The 16,778-nt window shown below is 47.3% G+C and overlaps 1 protein-coding gene and 1 pseudogene across 2 annotated transcripts in view; both read right to left on the reverse strand.

Moving 5' to 3' along the window:
- MAP3K3 (mitogen-activated protein kinase kinase kinase 3) overlaps positions 1-16,778 on the reverse strand; it is a 1,347,292-nt gene that overhangs the window by 298,883 nt on the left and 1,031,631 nt on the right. The window lies entirely within an intron of this gene.
- On the reverse strand, positions 14,792-15,966 carry LOC147716948 (uncharacterized; annotated as a pseudogene).

A 16,778-nucleotide genomic window follows, 5' to 3' on the forward strand; every position in this document is an offset into this window, starting at 1 on the left:
TACCCAGGCTGCAGCAGCAGACCTAAGTTGCCATTTTGGAAGGCTTCCCAAGGGTGGCATAATACATGCTTCAGCCCCTGGTAGGCCTCTGGGATACCTATGCCCCAAGAACCTAAAGAACATGAAATCAATTTAGAGAGGAAGCAGCTAGGCTGGGGTCCTGGATAGCAGGGCCCCAGCCAGACTAAAGTCGAAAAACAATGAAAGACCAACAAAAGGTGGGGATAACCATAGTAAGCAGATCCTATTCTCCTACATATGTCTATTCCGAAGGCTGGGTTTTGTATCAGTTTTTTGTGCCGGGCCGAGGGCGGGCATCCACAACAGTCTTTCGGATCCGACCATGGCCAGGAGGCAGGAGTGGTCTGGCGACCTCCGTCTTAGAATGTTTTGAGACCTGCTTGGGTATTGGAGATGGTCATGGAGCCCTAGTACTCACGTTCTGACCAGATGGAAGGATATGCATCTCCATATCTGTCTCCATGTCGGAGCTGGAGCTTTCACCAGGGAAGAAGACCCCTTATTCGTTCTCTGAAGGGGGCTCCTCCTGGTTGTGCTTCTCACCAAAAATGTCAGGGTGTCATCTCCACTTCTGCAAGACATTTCCAATCGATGAGCCAGATGATCTCGAAGGATTTTCTTGTACTGAAAGGACTTACACGCGTCACAGCTTCAGAATGGTCTGGCAAAAGACACAAGTTGAACATCAGGTGTTGAACTATGTGCACATATTTTGTGTGGAAAAGCGGGCAGAATCTGAAGGGTGTCTGTTCCATTAGAAGGGCATCGATGGAAGTGAGTGCTTTCGGAAGTAGGCGTGAGGCAGGCGGTGCCCCGAAGGGTGATGAGTCGAAGCCCGGACAAACGAAATTCAAGAGCAGAGCAGAACTGAAAAGCCTGATCGAAACAAAAGCATCGAAGACAGTAAATTAATTGAAGAATCGTCCAGAACAGAGTCGGAAAACAGAGCAGAGACACACACACATCATATCCCGAAGGTGGAGAGAAACTAATATAACAAAGATGTAGATGCCTATGCGCATTATCACCGAGAGGAGGAGTCACTCGGTCTCGTGACTCGAAAGACTTCTTCGAAGAAAAACAGGACCCAACACTGGATGGCAGGAGATTGCAGAGCCTGTGAATCCTCAGCCACAGATGCCATCAAACCATACGTTTCTTAAATGTCTCCATGTGCTTCGACTTTCTAATTCGAGGGTGGCCGGAAATGCACACGAGGCCACTGGAGTCTTGAAGACCTAAGAACATTGATTTTCATCATCATAAAACTGGAAGCTTTGATCATCATGATCGAGGTCAGGCAGGTCAGAGTGTAGTAGAATCATTTCCGAATCAGAAAATGCTAGTGGGCAAGACGTGTTAGTCTTCAGTGGGGGTCGGTGCCGATATGCTTCTGAGTGCAAAAGGATTATCGACTTTTCCTCTGGCTTGGTCACAGCTCCGGAGTCAGGGCTGATCCTGGAACAGGTTTAAGCAGGACCGTTTTTACAAGGGATGGATCCGGTGGCAGTAGTTCTACAGGAGCCCCCCAGGATCCTTAGGGCCCAAAGGTGCTCCAGAGGAATCAAGCACCGTACCGAAGATTCACAGCCCAGCCTTTTTGAAGGCCTGCAACTGTATTTCTGTTCCTCCTGGTTCAATTAAGAACTTTATACTCTACCGGACATGAATGTTGTAATAAAATACCAATTAATTTTTTTTTTAGGAGAAACCCTTTTATGAAAAGGGAGAGTTTAGTTCTACAAAACAATTACAAAGGTTCCCTTTTCATATATTCTTTAGTAACGAGACTAAGGTCTCTGAGGGATCCTGGTAAAAGACAATGGGTAAAATCCAGTGTTTACCCATTGTCTTTTACCAGGATCCCTCAGAGACCTTAGTCTCGTTACTAAAGAATATATGAAAAGGGACCCTTTGTAATTGTTTTGTAGTAATAAAATACCAACCGTTCTGTCTTGGGCTATACATAGAGTGATGAAAGCTCTCTCCCTCATTATAAATCATGGACAAGACTAGCCTTCAGCTTTTGTGGTATACTGTTATATCAAGAGAAGCAATGTTTTGAGGATAATGTAAGCTCAAAAAGAACAATAGATGGACAGAATGCAGAACAATGCCATACATTCACCCCAGTACAGAGATCTGGCCTAAATCCATCGTATTTTTGCTCACCATACCATTCCAGTTAGGACCGAGCCATATACAAATCAGTCTTGACCCTGTGCCCAATGGGAACAGTGCAGCCCGAACTGCCAGGCCAGATCCTCCCTGGACTGGAAACAAGCATCCTAGCACAGGTTTCGGGCTTTCAGTCCTCATCAGCCAGGATAGCTTGACTCCAGTGGCATGGAGAGCACGGGACCCACATCTGGACATATCCGTCCCACTCGGGTGACAAATGCAAAAAGAACAATGGATGGACAGAATGCAGAACAATGTCATACATTTGTCCCAGGATGATTGTTTCTGGTCCAGGGAGGACCTGGCTTGGCAGTTCGGTCTGGACTGTTCCCATGAGACAAAGGGTCAAGACTTATTTGCATATGACTGGGTCTAAATTGGGGTGGCATGGTGATCAAAAGAACGATTGATTTAACCTAGATCTCTTCACTGGGGTGAATATATGATTTATTCAGCATTCCGTCCATCATTTGTTTGCATAGCACTTTTCACCCTAAGTGGGATGGGTATGCCCAGACGTGGTCCCTTGCTCACTGTGCCACTGTATTCAAGCTAGCCTGGCTGATGAAGGGTAATACCCAGAAACCGGTCCCAGGATGCTTGTTTCCAGTCCAGGGAGGACCTGGCTTGGCAATTCGGTCTGAACTGTTACCATGAGGCACAGGGTCCAGACTGATTTGCATATGGCTGGGTCTAAACTGAGGTGGCATGGTGAGCAAAAGAACAATGGATTTACCCAGATCTCTTGACTGGGGGTGAATGTATTTATTCAGCATTCCGTCCATCATTTGTTTGCATAGCACTTGAGGATGATGCATGTCTGAAACCTACTCCCAAGTAGGAAATGTGAACTTTCAAATACTAGACCACCTGGGGCCACATCATGTGTTGATTGTCCAGGATCTTTTCTGAGCCAGAGAGTTTCTTAACAAAACCTCTAAGGGGCTGAAACTGATTTGCTTTTGTGGCATTCGCCACACTCACTCGACACAGCTTCCATGTATGCTGACATTAACTCTGTATCAATAGCACAAGCTTGGTGTTCATGCTTATTCTTTCAAAGCAAGATGTTTATTCCATCAAAGCAAAAAGACAATTGGTGGCCCTCCAAAGGAATGCCTACCCCATAAGCTTTTGTTCTTTTTTTTAATAACTCTATTTATTGGTACAAGTGGTCTTGATGGTCAGTACAAATATAGAAGCAGTATCTTAACAGCGTTACATGGTAAGGAGCGCGTAAAAAAATACAGATAGTAAAGTAGAAGAGCACAAGGTGGCAACAATGTACATCACATTAGGGGGTCAGCGGTTCTTCAAGGGAGGGGATCGGGGGGGGTTCACATAAATAGCCACGGAATTCATTCCACTTCGACTAGATTGCGATCTATTTCCGAGGGCAACCCCGAGCAACATAGACCTTCTTCTCCTGTAGCATGCACCAGTCCATGTCCTTTTTCCATGCACCAAGCTTAGGGGGTGGTACTGCTCCCCATAGGCGAGCAATGTTGCGTTTCGCAATCATGAGGCCAAGTGTCACCCATATCTTCCCTTTTTCTGTCAGATCAGTGGGCTCCCAGATGTTTAAGAGGCATTGCTTGATTTCGAACCGCAGCTCCACCCCCCAGACATCACGCATACAGTTGTGCACTTGCTTCCAGTAGGTCTGTATCAAGGGACATTCCCATAGTATGTGGATGAACGTCCCCACTTCCCCGCGGTGCCGTCTACAGAATCCTCCCTCACTCCTGCCCATTAGTACCAGTCGGGTACTGGAAATGTAGCTACGATGTAGAATTTTCAATTGTATCAGCCTCAGTTTAGCCGATATTGCCACCTCCTTAGGGGAGGAAAGCGCTTTCCTCCATTCCTCATCTTTTATCTCTAGACCGTCATTCGCCCATTACCGCCTGAGTTCAAGTAGGGGGTCAGGGGTGTGGAGTATGAGTTTTTCGTATGTGAGGGAGATGGCCTTTTCCGGCAGGAGACCGTCCAACAGTCGGCCCTCTAGGGGTGAGGATTCGGGAAGTGACGTTCCGGGTGGAATATTCGTAAGGAGTGAATGCCTGACCTGCGCGTATTGGAAGAACTCTGTCTGTGCTAGTTCATAGGTCTGCTGCAGTGAGGCAAACAATACAATTCCATTGGGTCCCCATAAATCATTTATACGGGAGATCCCTATCAAGTCCCAGTTTCTGAACCCCTTGGTGCGACCCAGTGTACCTAACCTCTCTGAGACCCAGAGTGGCCAGTGTCAGTCTATCCACCCATCCCAGGTTACAGCTCACAATGTGCCAAAGTTGGACCGAGTGTTTTGTGGGCCCCGTAAGGGGGTATTTATTAGGTTTGGAGTAGAGTGCTGTCTCAAAATTCCCATCCGGGAGGAGCCATCTATCCATCCCGTAACCAGGATCGTCCCCACCACAGTACGTGCCCTGATTAATAGCCGAGAGGTTGGCCGCCCAGTACTATTTCCTGATGTCCGGAAGTGCAATTCCCCCATCGTACAACCCTAGTGTGAGCTTGTGGAGTGAGATACCTGGCGTCCCCGACCACAGGAGGTCTCTCTGGGTGGCCTCGATGTCCTTGAAGTACCTTTGCTGGACCAAATCCGGATAGTTCTGGAGAGCGTATAAGAAGCGCGGCAAAGTCATCATTTTAAAAAGCGCTGCCCGGCCCAGTAGTGACAGCTGGAGCTTTTTCCAGGTCGCGGTGTCCCTTTTGAACCTCTGTAGAGGAGGTACGAGGTTCCTCTCATATCGGGCTGCCAAATCAGTGGTAATAAAAATCCCTAGATACGTGAATCCCTCTGTTACTGTTTTGATCGGACAGCCTCGCGGCACCGATGGGGGAGTGCCATGCAGGACGTAGAGCAACCATTTCCCCCAGTTGATAGTGTATGCAGAGTTTCTCCCAAAACTAGTGAAGATATCCAAGGCCACCCTAAGTGATCTGTAGGGTGCGGTGAGGTAAAGGAGGATGTCGTCCGCGTAGAGCGAAATCCGGTCCTCCCACCCCTCAGCCCACTTGAAACCCCGTAGTGAGAGGTCCTGTCGAATCCAAGCCGCGAGCGGCTCCAGGGACCATAAGCTTTTTCAAACCTATACTCTCCAAAAGGATCTTCTATGAGAAATGATGCTTTTGCCTAGAAAGCTTTGCACAGCATTGTGCTTGAAGTCTGGCTACACGTATGCAGTATGGTTCCCTCCAAGAATATTACGTTATGAAATCTATTTTCTCAATCAGTTGGAACGGAGGAAGAGCATACCGACAGAGTGAGAACAAATGAAATACATGGTAAATCTGCAATCCTCACTAGGCATATGTTGTGCTTCATCTTGATTGCTGTAATAACTAATAAGTACACAATCATCCATCAGGAAAACATTGCAATACATCTGGTAGTCTGTGGATGCTCTTCACGTTTTGTAAGATTTTGCCTGGTTCTATGGAACAGCAGAGGCAATTCCCACACAGTTGGAAAGAAGGCAGAGTGTAATGACAGAGTAAGACCAATCTTTGTCTAATATGTAGTAAAATGGTACAGAAGGGCACACAGTAACTTTCCCTGGAAAGTGACCACTCTATAATCTAGGATGTCCATGGTCTATAGGCTTTCATGGGGTCACAAATTATTCTACAACTATCGTTTGACTAGAACCTGTGCATCTTGGGGCTGCCATGTGGATCCCATTTCCAGAGACTTTCTCCAAATGCCCAAGCAGCATTAGCAAGCACCAAAGCCAGGGCCTCGTCATTCACTTCCAAACCATCACAGTACCTAGTGTGACTTATATACCCCTTCCTAGCACCTCCTGACCACTCGCTACATGAAAAACAACGTGAGCTATTGTCCAGGTGGTCTGTTATCTGGAGAAAACCTCCCACCCTGGAAACCTCATTTTTCCTATCCTGCAGCTGAAATAAGACCTACCCATTCACATGACTGTAGGCTTTACGGATCCTTCCTGCCCTGTGATACTCCCTCCTTGTCTCAAGTGTTTGGAGCCCTTCTTCCAATCTCTTTGTTGGTGTGGGTTTGAATACTATAGACATAACTGAGATGGAGAGAATTACAGCTTATGTGCGACATATGTGATGTCCTACTAAACCAAATGAACAAGTTACTTACCTTCGGTAAAACCTTATCTGGTAGAGACAGAATCCAGCCGCAGATTCCTTATCTTAGAATCCTCCCCAGGAGCCAGGCTGGATACAGATTTTTTTCCCCAGCAGTACCTCTGCGCATCGGTAGAGGGTGTTGAGCGACTCCGCAGCAACGTCGTGTCTCGAATCTGATTTCACTGGAGTCCATATAAGCCTCTGAAGCACTGACGTCAGTTTCTTTTGTGACTATTTCCACACCAACAACACTGATCCACGTAGGGAAACAGTCACCGGAAGAAAACAAGTTACTTAGCTGTAACTTCAGTTTTCCTGTATTGGTATCTTTCATAGATTCACATGCCTGAATAATTCCCCGTCGCCGATGCGGGAGTCCCACGGTAAATAAAAAAGTAGTGCCAACGATAAATGATAGTTGTAGGCCCTAAAGAAAAACGGCATGAGGCCTAGATCTTAGTAGCCTATCTACATCATTATGCTAAAAAGATCAAAGTCTTGTCCCAACCAATCAGCTATCAGCACCCTCTAGAACACTCTCTGCAGAGCCAGTTCTCCTCAGATTTTCATTAGCACAAGTGGGAAATGAGTATCCGAAAATAGAGAACTGACTCTCCGGGGAGGAGGGTGGGTGCATGTGAATCTATAAAAGATACCAATACTGGATAACTGAAGTTATAGGTAAGTAATTTATTTTCTTATCCAGTATTGGGGTCTCTTTCATAGATTCACATGCCTGAATCAGAGTAGCAAGCAGTATACCAAGTGTACAGTCGGTTGCGGATGGTGGGAGACCTGTACTGATAACTCCCAATTGCATCCCTAAATAATTAACAAATGCATCGTAATCCGACTTTTCACATGTATAACATGATATAAAGATATGTAAAGAAAACATGTATATTTACATACAGTCATGAACATGTAACTTCATGTACATAAAGAACTAAGGGTACCCGGACTGCTCTCAAAGAAAAAGGTGGCGTAGGACAGCCTGACCAACCGCTGCAACCTCTTGACATGCAGAATAAAGGCAGTAATGTCTCGTAAAAGTGTGGACATTCTTCCATGTCGCAGCACAGCAGATATTCTCTAGAGTTACTCCAGCAAATAATGCTGTAGACGCTGCCACAGTTCTTGTGGAATGGGCCTTGACCTTTCTCAGCAATGGTCTGTTAGATTTGTCATGACATAAATGGATTGTAGAATCTATCCATCTGGCAATTGTGGCTTTTGTGACTGCTGGTCCCAGTGTGGCTTGACCATAAGCCACAAATAGTTGATCAGATTTCCTTAAGGATTTTGTTCTCTGTAGATAGAACTTTAAACATCTTTTGACGTCCAGAGAATGTAAGTTTCTTTCTGCCGGTGTAGTCGGGTTTGGAAAGAAAGTTCGCAACTTCACTAGTTCATTGAGGTGAAACTGGGACCGTACTTTAGGTATGAATGTAGGGTTAGTTCGGAGAGTGACATAATCCTCTTCAGAGAAATGCAGACATGGTTCCCTTATAGTGAATGCTTGAATTTCACTTACTCTACTAGCGGATTTTATAGCCAGAAGCAGAGCAACAGTCCATGTGAGAAATTTAAGTTTGGCTTTGTGAATGGGTTCGAATGTGTGTTTCATCAACTGTGTGAGGACTGTGTTAAGTTCCCACTCCGGTGGAGGAGGCCACCTCATAGGGAAAGTTCGGAAAAGACCTCTCATGAATTGTTTGATTAGTGATGATGAACATAGTGATGGAATTTTAGCAACTTTCCTGAATCTGGAGAGAGCGGCTAAATGAACTTTTACTGATGAGAAAGTGATTCCAAACCTAGCCAGATGTAGCAGATAAGGAAGAATCTGTTCTGCAGGAGCTTCTATCGGGTGAATTTTGTTAGTTTCACACCAACAGCAAAATCTCTTCCACTTAAGACGATAAGTCTTAATTGTGCTCTGAGCTCTTGATTTAGTTAAGATGTCACGACAATCCTGAGGGATATCAAGGTCCTTGAATTCTAGGAAATCAGGAGCCATGCGTGTAAATTTAGAGACTGAGGGTCTGGGTGAAGCACCTGCCCCTTGTTCCTCGGCATTAACGTGGGTGTTGGAAGAAGACGGATCGGTTGGTCCTTGGATAGTAAGAGAAGTTCTTGGAGCCAGTACTGCGGTGGCCACCGGGGAGCAATCAGGATGAGACGGCATCCCTCTGCTTTCATCTTGCACAACACCTTTGGTATTAGAGGGATTGGGGGAAAAGCGTAAGCACAAATCCCTGACCATCGCATGGACAGGGCATTCCCCCTTGACCCCTGTTGAGGATATCTGCTGGAGTAATATTGGCATTTCTTGTTCTGCTTTGTTGCGAACAGATCCAATGTTGGTTTGCCCCAAGCCTGGAACGCTCTGTTTACCTGATCGTGATCCAACTCCCACTCGTGACAATGTGATAGGGATCTGCTGACTGTGTCCGCCAAGGTATTGTGGAGACATCTGACATGCTCCGCTTTGAGGGTGATGTTGATGAGTGTGACCCATTCCCACAGCTGCTGAGCCTCTGTTGACGGAGTTGCCTATCTTGTCCCTCTTTGCTTGTTTACGTAAAACATGCTGGTGATATTGTCGGTTCGAACTACAACCGATAAGCCCGCAATCCTCGGAAGGAAAGCTTGTAAAGATAGGAAGATGGCTCGTAACTCCAGGCTGTTGATATGATGTTGTCTGTATTCTTGAGACCACTTGCCCTGTGTCTGTAAGTCTTGGAGATGACCTCCCCATCCTTCCATGGACGCATCTGTGGTCAGAACGAAATCTGGGGCTTCTTGTAAGAACATGAGTCCTTCTGCCAAATTGGTTATCTGTGGCCACCAGCAGAGAGCGTCCACCATGCGTGGTGTGACTTTGATGTCGTTGAAGCAACCTATCTACTGCTGCTACTGAAGGTGCAGCTCCTCCTGTAAAGGTCTCATTTGGAGTCGTGCCAAGTGAATGATATTTATGGCTGATGAACACATTCCCAGGAGGGAGGCAAACATGCGAACAGAAACTGACTTTCTTTCTGAGACACGAAGTGCTAGTTTCTTAAGACAAAGTTGTCCTTCTTGAGATAAGAATGCCTTGCACTGGATCGTGTCTAGACGAGCTCAGAGGAAAGGCAGGATTTGCCTCGGACGTAACTGGGACTTGTTTTTGTTCACAGTCAAACCCAGAGAGGTGAAGAGATGGCGACATGTTGAAATGGCAGTCTCTACCGTTTGCTCCGAAGGACCCTTGATTAACCAATCGTACAGATATGGGAATGCCTGGATTCCCCAGGAATGCAACGTTGCTGCTACCGGGGCTAGACACTTTGTGAAGATCCTTGGAGCCAATTTTAGTCCAAACGGAAGCACTTTGAACTGATAATGGGCGCCAGCCACAGTGAAACAGAGATACTTGCGATGTTTGGGATGGATTGGAATGAGGAAGTAGCTGTCTTCCATGTCCAGAGAAGCCATAAAATCTCGTTCGTTCAGGCAACTTAGAATCTCTGATAGGGTGACCATGCGAAACCCTTGTTTTTTGAGAAATTTGTTCAGGTTGCGAAGGTCCAGGATTGGTCGCCATTTCCCTGATTTCTTTTTGATTAGGAAAAGACAAGAATAGAAACCTGTCCATTTCTGAGGTACTGGGATCTTTTCTATAGCATTCTTGAGGAGCATTGTGCAAGCTTCTTTGAACAATAAGTAAAGATCAGGGGGAGGGGGTACCCTAGGTGGAGTGGTAGGTGGCTTGCTGACAAATTCTAGGGTGTGTCCCTTTTCCACCAGGTCTAGAACCCACTGGTCGGAGGTAATTTTTCTCCACTGGTCCAGGAATAATGATATTTTTTCACCCATGGGGAGGGGAGGAAATGTGATTGGCGATCTGCTGAACTCACTGTTTTCTACCAGAGTCTCGCCCTTGGTTATTGGATCGTTTTTGACCTCCCTGGCGGGATAAACCAGCCGTATTGGATTGGCGGTATGATGATTGATAGCTTTGCCTATATTGGGGTTGATATTGCCTGCTCTGTTGCGTATGGTAACCTCCCCTAGAGGAATAACCACTCCCCTTAGCGCCTCTGATGCACCACGCTTGTATTGTAGGGAACCTAAAGATCTCCCCGTGTCTGTGTCCGTCTTAATTGCTTGGAGGGCTTCGTCGATGTGCTAGCCAAACAATGATTCGCCGTCGTAGGCCAGGTCTAATATCTTTGTTTGGACTTCTGGTTGGAAGGTGGTGGCTTTAAGCCAACCCTGGCGCCTGAGAACTGCAGCCCCAGGTAACTGTCTGAAATTTGCGTTAACAATATCTAGAGCGCAATCAATTGTCTCTGATGCTGCGTGCTCTCCTTCCAATAAAATTTTTCGTGCTTCCTGCAGTTTCTCTTCTGGAATGAGGTCAATGAGACCAGTCATGTCTGACCACATTTGGCGATCATAACGCCCTATGATCGCTAATGAATTAACTGCCCTGATGGAAGCGGCAGCCATTGTTGAAAACCTTTTGCCAATCAGGTCAAGACCGCGTCCTTCTTTGTCCGGCGGTGTAGTAACAGGCGTCGCCGGATTCTTAGACCTTTGCTGGGCAGCCTTGGAAATGACAGAATCCGGCCTGGGGTGTCCGATGAGGCAGGATGGACTGTTGGCCTGAGCACAATACTTTTTATCAATCCGTGGAAGCACTGCAGGCACGGACGTAGGGTTTTTCATAATCTTGATACCCTCGTTCCATATATAATCTATTATAGGAACAGCTCTGGTAACTTTTCTGGACTCCTCCTTAAAGTCGTGTAGGAAGAACAATTGTTACTTACCTGTAAACAGGTGGTTCTCCAGTATTGGTGTCTTTCATAGATTCACATGCTTGAATATTCCCCGTCATCGGAGTGGGAGTCCCACGGTAAATAAAATAGCAATAACATACTCATAATATGTATATGTAAAAACATAACCCATGAAATACCATTAGAAAAAAGGTAGTAAATGTCTAGACATAATTCCACATAGGAATACATGAAGAGAGAAAAGACACTTGTAGTCTATTCCTGTCATTATGTTGGTCCAAACTGTAGCCAATCAGGCGCAAGCAGCCCTCCAGAACCTTCTCCTCAGAGCTTAGTACCTCAGATTTTCGTAGCACAAGAGTGACCACAGAGTCTATGAGGAGAAGAGAGCCTCTGAGGGGAGGTGGGCGGGTCGCATGTGAATCTATAAAAGACACCAATACTGGAGAACCACCTGTTTACAGGTAAGTAACAATTGTTCTTCTCCAGTATTAGGGTGTCTTTCATAGATTCACATGCTTGAATATAGAGTAGAAAGCAGTAATAGCTGAAAAAGGCTTCCATAGTCATGATACACTTGAACAGACTTATAAGACCAAAATATATATAAAGTCATGCAAGTCATACAGTAAAATGGTAAACCATAATGGAGGAGGGAAGACAGAGGCTCACCTTATTGAAAAAGATTGCGAAGCACAGCTTGTCCCACTGCAGTATCTGCTTCGTTGATGGCACCCAGGCAGTAGTGTTTCGCAAACCTGTGCCTGCTGGACCACGTGGCTGCTCTGCAGATCTGATGCAGCGGCACACCGGCGAACAGGGCAGTTGAAGACGACATGGCCCTGGTGGAATGGGCCCTCACTGAAGACTGTAGAGGCTTGCCCGCCTGTTGATGGCAGAAAGCGATGGCCGAGGAAACCCAACGAGCAATAGTAGGTTTGGTAACTGGACGCCCCTTGTGGAAGCGTCTATAAGCTATGAACAGTTGATCCGCTTTGCGAAAAGGGGCCGTTCTGCTGATGTAAAACTTTAAGCACCTTTTAATGTCCAAGGAGTGCAAGCGCTGCTCTGCTGGAGACTGTGGGTTAGCAAAGAAAGTCTTTAAGAAAACAGGTTTGTGGATGTGGAAATCCGAAGGCACCTTAGGCAGGAAGGTGGGATTAGTGCAAAGCACTACACAGTCCGGCTGAAATTGAAGAAAAGGAGGATTTATAGTGAAGGCATGAATATCACTTACGCGACGTGATGATGTCAGCGCAAGGAGAAGAGCAACCTTCCAAGTGAGAAACTTCAAGTCTGCCTTGTGTATAGGTTCGAATGGTGCCTTCATTAGTTGTGCTAAGACGATGTTAAGGCGCCAAGTAGGAGGAGGGCGCAGAATTGGTGGGAATTTGCGGAATAAATCTTTTAAAATTGACGCATTATCCTGGAAGAACAGAGTGAGGTGGAGCCATCCTGGCGGAAGCGGGAAATTGAAGACAGAAAAACTTTCAAAGTTAAATGAGAAAGCGCGGACTGCGCCAGTTGCAAAAAGAACAGGGAGGAGCTACGCAGGCGTGGAACGAATGGGATGGACACCAGCAACTGCGCACCAATGGCAGAACCTTTTCCATTTAAGCTTGTAGGTTTTAACAGTTGACGGAGCTCTGGCCTGAGCGAGGATGTCTCTACAGTCTGGCGGGATGGTTAGATGGGCAAATTCAAGGTGCTCAGGTTCTAGGCTGACGAATTCAGAGAGGAGGGGTCTGGATGGCAAATCTGACCCTTGTCCATCGTGAGGAGGTTCATCCGAGGAGGAAGAAGGATGGGCTCGCACTGGGATAGGAGAAGCAGCTCCGAGAACCATGCCTTTCGAAGCCATCTTGGAGCGATCAGAAGAATGTGGCAAGGTTGTCTCCGCATCTTACACAATACTCGAGGCACCAGAGGGATTGGAGGAAAAGCGTAAGCAAACAGATTGCACCAATTCATCAAAAGGGCATTGCCCTGTGACCCTCGGTGGGGATGCCAGCTTGCGTAAGATGGGCATTTCTGGTTCTCTGGTGGGGCAAAGATATCCAGCGACGGACGACCCCATTGCCGAAAAATCAACTCGAGTGTTGGTTGATGTAACTCCCTCTCGTGGGTCGATGAAGTGGACCTGCTGAGGGAATCCGCTAGGATGTTGGAGACACCTGGAAGATGAACTGCGGTGAGAGATGTGGTGACTTAGAGCCCAGTCCCAGATCGACTGCGCCAGTTGAGACAAGATTGGAGATTTTGTTCCGCCCTGCTTGTTTATATAATGCATGCTGGTTGTGTTGTCCATTTGAATAAGGACTGACTCTCCTTGAATCAATGGATGGAATGACTTGAGCGCTAGAAAAATGGCCATCAACTCCAGCCTGTTGATGTGCCAGGCTCTCTGAGGCAGAGTCCACTTGCCCTTTATGGACAGGTCTTGAAGATGTGCACCCCATCCTTCCAACGAGGTGTCCGTTGTTAGAGTAAGTTCCGGAATGATGGAAAGGAACAAAATCCTTGCTGAAAGATTGGATGGCTGCGCCCACCATTTGAGAGCCGCCCTCATACGAGCGGTGACACAGACTATGTCGTTGAAGGAACCGGTGACCTGACGCCACTGTCCATTCAGTTCTTCTTGAATGGGGCGTGTCCGTAGTCTGCAATTTGGGATCAGTGCAATGCACGATGATGCCATCCATAGAAATGACTTTAATAGTCGGACTGAAACGGACTGTTTTGTCCGTAGAAGAGGCACCAATTGAAGTATCTTTTGTTGACGCTCCTGAGACACAAAAGCTTTTGCAAGAGTTGTATCCAACGTGGCCTCTAGAAAGTTCTTGCAGAGAGCTGGATGTAATTGGGACTTTTCGGTGTTGATGGAAAGTCCGAGGGAGCGAAATACCTCCTGACAAAGGCGTGTGTCCTGAAGCAACTGCGTGCGAGACTGTGATTTTAGGAGACAGTCGTCCAGGTATGGAAAGATTTGGACACCCTGGAGACGCAGATAAGCTACCACAGGAGCTAACACCTTTGTAAAGACGCGAGGGGCGGAGCGTAGGCCAAAAGGCAGTCTTTGAACTGGAAGTCCCTCCTTCCCACGCGGAATCGCAAGTACTTCTGATGTCGCGAAAGAATAGGGACATGGAAGTGAGCGTCTTGGAGGTCGATAGTTGCCATGAAATCTCCCATTAAGAGTAAGCATAAGATCTCCAACAGCGTTAGCATGCGGAAGGATTGGCACTTGAGATACTTGTTGAGTGCTCGCAAGTCCAATATCGGCCGCCAATCCCCGTTCTTCTTGATAAGGAAAAAACGGGAATAAAATCCCTTCCCCCTTTGAGACTTGGGCACCACTTCGATGGCACCCTTCTGTATCATAAGGTGAACTTGATGAAAAAGTTCCTTGATGTGGGCTGCAGGTGGTCCGGAAGGTGGAGTGGGAGGAGGAAGTTTGATGAACTTTAAAGCATGGCCCTTTTCTACAATGTCCAGAACCCAACGGTCCGAAGTGATGGAGGACCATTGAGAACAAAACAGGGAGATTCGACCTCCAACTTTTTGGGGCAAGGGCAAATAATTGTCTCTTGGGAGCAGATACTCTGTAGGAAGATTTCCCATTATAGGTTTTAGAAGACTGCTGACGGGAAGACTGTTGCTGGTTATTGGAGTAGCGTTGGTTACCTTGATTGTAGGAGCGATATTGGTTGCTTCCTCCTCAAAGTTGAAGAGGTGCCGCGTCCACGTGCACCTAGAAAGGGCTGTTTCCGAAATTGTAAATTTCCTAAAGAGTGAGCAGTGTCAGTATTTTTTTTGATAGATTGTAATGCCTCATCAACATGTGCTCCAAAAAGTGACTCGCCATCATACGGCATATCCAGTATCTTCGCCTGCACTGCTTGGCGAAAGGATGTGGAGCGTAACCAACCTTGCCTGCGAAGAACAGCCTCTCCAGCGAGCTGTCGGAAACCAGTACAGGCAATATCGACGGCACAGTCAATAATCTCCTCCGATGTTCTCTCTCCTTCTTGGAGAAGTTGCAAGGTTTCCGACTTTGAAGCGTCTGGAACCAGAGCCACAAACGCAGTCATGTCTGCCCACATCTGGCGGTCGTAACGCCCCAAAATAGCCAAAGCATTGGCCGCTCTCACTGTGGTGGAGGCCATCGTTGAAAATTTGCGGCCTATAGCATCAAGACGACGACCGTCGCGATCTGGTGAAGCAGTAACAGTAGACACAGGATTCCGAGAACGGCGCTGATCTGCCTGCGTAACCACGAAACCTGTTTTGGCTGTCCAATAAGGCACGCTGGAGAGCCAGCAGGCGCCTTATAGTTCTTTTCCAATCTGGGCATCTGTGCCGGTAGTGAATTTGGGGTCGGCATCAACTTCACCCCTTCAGCCCAGATAAAGTCAATAATAGGAACAGTATGGACTTGTTTAAAAGGTTGGTTTTTAAAATCATAGAGGAAGCAATCCTCTTCCCTCTCGACTCTTGGCAACTTAAAACGTTGAGCCGCCCTATCCATCAGCTGATGGAAACTCGCAATGTCCACAGGAGGAGAATCTTCTGGTGTTACCGGAGAGGGAGATGGTGTCTGAACTTGATAAAGATCCCACTCCGCCATATCCTCATCATCATCTCGAACCTCACCATCCTCGCGGTCCGAAGTAATGTCATCTTCGTCGTCGTCATACACAGTCATGTGTATCCGAACGGACGTTTGTATTTGAGGAGCAGAAGTTGGCAGAGGCGACAGAGGAGCCGCAGCAAGCACTGCAACAGGCGTCAAAACAGAAGGAACCGCGGGTACCTGCAGAGAAGGCGGGAAACGCCTATTATAGTCGTCCAACATATGCTGGAGATTAGAGATGAGCGACAAAGGCACCGTCGCAGTAGGATCTTGAACAGGCGTTTCCTCCTGCTGGAAATATTGGTCCTCATCATCATTGCTGTAATCCTGGCACTTGATGATCAAATCAGATGGACTACGTGCCGCCCTAAAAGACTCATGCACATCCTCCTCCGAGTCCTGATCCGAGTCCGTGGCAAACAAGGGCGAGGGAGGTTGTGGATCACTGGTGATGGAAATCTGGTCAATAGGCACACTGCGGTGTTGGTGAAGCGGGTCGACGGTGGCAGACCAAGTGGACGACAGTGGCAGCAAAGGCAGAGAGGCAAATGCAGAAGAAGTCGTCTGTGGAGCTGACGACGACGATGGAGTTGCTCGAACCACACTGGAAGAATCCATCGTCGATGGTCCTGTCGTCGACGGCAATGGCGCCGTCAACGGAGTTTTCGTCAACGGAGTCGACGACGAAGATGACTGCTTTTTCGTCAACAAAGTTGTTCGTCGATGTGGTTGTCGTCGACGGAGTTGTCGTCGACGGCCGCCATTGGAGTTGTCGTCGACGGGGCGGCCGTCGACGGAGCTGGTTTACTAACACTCTTTGCCGACGAAGATTTGGTCGTCAACGGTGGAGTTTTCTTCGTCAACGACGAAGCAATCAGAATGATAGATGGCACAGTCTTGAAGCTAAGGGTTACCTTCGTCGACGACGATGACGAAGCAGCCGTCGACGATCCTGAAGCCGATGACATCGTCACTGTCGTCGTCGACGAGCCGGCAGATCTCATCATCGGGACGACCGTCGACGTTCCCGTCGA

This window comes from Lissotriton vulgaris, chromosome 5 (assembly GCF_964263255.1).
Source record: "Lissotriton vulgaris chromosome 5, aLisVul1.2, whole genome shotgun sequence".
NCBI classification, from domain to species: Eukaryota; Metazoa; Chordata; class Amphibia; order Caudata; family Salamandridae; genus Lissotriton; species Lissotriton vulgaris.